Source organism: Carlito syrichta, unplaced genomic scaffold, assembly GCF_000164805.1.
Source record: "Carlito syrichta isolate Samal-C Ts95f unplaced genomic scaffold, Tarsius_syrichta-2.0.1 Scaffold314741, whole genome shotgun sequence".
Lineage (NCBI taxonomy): Eukaryota > Metazoa > Chordata > Mammalia > Primates > Tarsiidae > Carlito > Carlito syrichta.
The window spans coordinates 606,130-609,645 of NW_007258837.1; positions in this window are offsets into that span (position 1 = coordinate 606,130).

Here is a 3,516-nt window from a genome sequence, read left to right on the forward strand (position 1 = left end):
TCCCTACAATAAAATCAAAAAATTAGCTGGGCGTGGTAGCGTGCGCCTGTAATTCCGGCTACTTGGAAGGCTGAGGTGGAAGGATCGCCGGAGCCCAGCAGGTCAAGGCAGTGGTGGCTGGGAGCAGCCACTGCACTTCAGTCTGGGTGACGGAATGATACTCCAACTCAAAAAAAAAAAAAGAAACCAGTACTAGTAAGAAACTAGAGCTCTCAGCTGGGCACAGTGGCTCATGCCTGCAATCCCAGCACTTCGGGAGGCTGAGATGAGAGGACTACCTGAGTCCAGGAGTTCAAGACCAGCCTGGGCAACATGGCGAGTTCTTACCTCTACAATAAAATTTTTTTTTAATTGCCAGGCATTGTGGTGCATGCTTGTAGCTGAACCCAGGAGGTCAAGACTATGGTAGCTGTGATCTTGCCACTATACTCCAGCTAGACTCAGAAAGAAAGAGAGAGAGAGAGAGAGAGAGAGAGAGAGAGAGAGAGAGAGAGAGGGAGAAAGAAAGAAAGAAAGAAAGAAAGAAAGAAAGAAAGAAAGAAAGAAAGAAAGAAAGAAAGAAAGAAAGAGAAAAAGAAGGAAGGAAGAAAGGAAGCAGTGTTCTCAGTTATGTAGCTGCAAGGAAATAAATTTTTCCAACAACCTAAGTGAGTTGGAAGTGTTTTCTTCCTTAGTTGAGTCTCCAGATGAGAATGCAGCCCAGCTGATGCCCAGGTTATAGTCTCTTAAGATCCTGAGATGAGGAGCTCTCTAAACTGTGCCTGGACTTTTTATCAAAGAACTGTGAGACAGCAGATGCCTCTATATTTTAAGCCTCTGAGTCTGAGGTAATTTGTTATGCAATTACCAGCAACTTAATCATCTGACTTTAGCCTCAACAAATGGAGGGGCAAAGTCATGCTGGTATCCGGATCAAAGTCACAGCTTGACTTCCTTCCACCCTCCTCTGCTCCTAGTTGTAGTTTACCATATATTTGCATCTTTCCCACGGTGAACTGCAAGAACAAGTGGTTCTACCACAGGTCAAAGGCTCCTCCTTCTTCAGTTACCAGTTGACGTCCCATCCTGTTCCCAAAATAACCCATGTATCTTAAAAAATTGAAGGACGAACATTTGGACAGATGGGAGAGAAGCTAGGGTTTTTTAAACGATAATCTTTTTTTCCTCATGCTTAGACCACTAATGTGTGTTCATTGTAGGAAGCAAGTCATAACAGGAAAGAAATTATCCAAAACCACAGCATGAGAAATGTCCACTGATAATATTGTTCAACATTCTGCTGACCTTATAGATACATAGATAGGCAAAATCTGGCACCGTATGTTGTTTAGAACCTGCATTTTTGAATTCACAAGACATCATGCATGTTTTTCAGGTTGTTTAATGATCTGTGACATCAGCATTGTTAGTTTTACTACTATTCTGATGTGATACTTCATTTTAAATATAAGATTTAATTCATTTAATGAATGTAGATAAGACCAGAATTTGAAGGGACTGTAAAAATTTCCAGCATGTTAGGCATTTGGGAAATATTTAAGTGGTCATCAGTTTAACTCTGAATTACATCAGAGTTTTCAAACTTTAATGTGCATCACCCAGTGATGTTATTAAAATGCTGAATCGGATTCAGAATCAGGTTGGGTCTGGGCTGGGGTCAACGTCCTTTATTTCTCCAAGTTGATAACTGATCCTGATGGAGCCGGTCTTTGGACCTTACTCCGAGTAGGGAGACACTAAAACCAACAACCAAAACTTGGAATTGAAGGCCTGGGCCAGGGGAGACACAGAAGAAACAGAAGGTAAAAGTAGTGGATGGATATTTCAAAGAATGAACAAGACAACTTTACAACAAATTCAGTATAGAGTAAACTGTGGTAGTGGATTTAAAGACCAACTGCAAGACTTCAAGACTAGTGATTCTATTCACAGAAATGTAGTCCATCTTAAAAGAGGGTGAGGAAGTTGATTCTGACCATGTTGATTTTAATATGAGTAGGCTATTGTGGGTTCAATTGTATCCCTCAAAAAGATATGCTGAAGTCCTAACCCCAGGTACTTGTGAGTGTAGTGATATTTGGGAAGAGGGTCTTTGTCCGTGTAATCAAGGTCATACTAGATCAAAGTCATCCTAGATTAGAGTGGGCCCGAAACCCAACAACTGGTGTTCTCCTAAGGAGAGGGAGATTTGGAGACACAGAGACACACATAGAAATGTCGGCCATGTGACAATGGAGACAGAGGTCAGATTGACACAGACATAAGCCAAGGGATACCAAGGGCTTCCCACAACAACCAGAAGCAAAGAATAGGCAAGGAATAATTCTCTCCCAGAGACTTCAAAAAGACACCGATGCCTTGATTTCAGATTTCCAGCACCCAGAACTGTGAGAGCATGAATTTTTGTTGTTACAAGCCACCCAGTGTGTGGTATTTGTTATGGCAGATTTATGAAAAAAAAACACAGTTATCTAATTGTTAAAGCTGTGAAAACAAATAGAAGAATGAGATGGGAGAGCACAATGGTCAGAGATAGAAATGCCAGTTTTAGAAACTCTCAAATACAGATTGTAGTTCAGGTTTACGTCGTTCAAACCACAAAGAAAATAAGCATTTGGAAAGAATTGATGGTACAGCCTTGAAATTCACTCACAGTTGAGGAAACGGAGCGGGACGTCTGACAACCCCCAAAAGTCATTCTATATCTCTAAGTCCCACTCCCCAATTCAGTATAAAAGAAAAGGCTGAATTAGGCAATCTTTGAGTTCCCTTGCAGTCTTATTATTTTATATCCATCATTACGCTCATGCTCTGACTCGATGCTGGGGAGCAAAGAAACAGGGCCAAGTACAGAGGCTCTTTGGTGACAATGATGACAATAGGCATACTCTGTGTCATGTCTTTCTTTTTCTTTTTTTTTTTGAGTTGGAGTCTCACTCCGTCATGCTCCCAGCCCACCGTAGCCTCGACCTGCTGGGCTCCGGCGATCCTTCCGCCTCAGCCTTCCAAGTAGCTGGAACTACAGGCGTGCACCACCACACCTGGTTAATTTTTTGATTTATTGTAGAGATAAGGTCTTGCCAAGTGGCCCAGGCTGATCTTGAATCGCTGGGCTCAGGACATCCTCTCACCTCGGCCTCCCAAAGTGCTGGGATGACAGGCTGAGCCACCGAACCCAGCCTGTGTCATGTTTTACTGGGAGATTCAAAAAAATTTCACCTGTAATAGACCACGAATCCTAACACCTTCACTATGAAACAGAACGAGCATTATCATCATTTAAAGGATAAGGAAACTGAGACAAGGGAGAGTTAAATGAAAAAGGTTCTTCCATGTTATATATTGCCTGAATGAAGCAGAATGCTTATCAGGAGAAAAACAAATGACGATATAAAAGCATAGAAATACTGGTGGGAGATAGATCACTCCCTCACCCCTCACTCCCTCTTCCGTCTCTCTCTCTCTCTCTCTCCTCTAAATTTCCTTACCCCTGTTTGTAAAAAATACCTTTTGGTT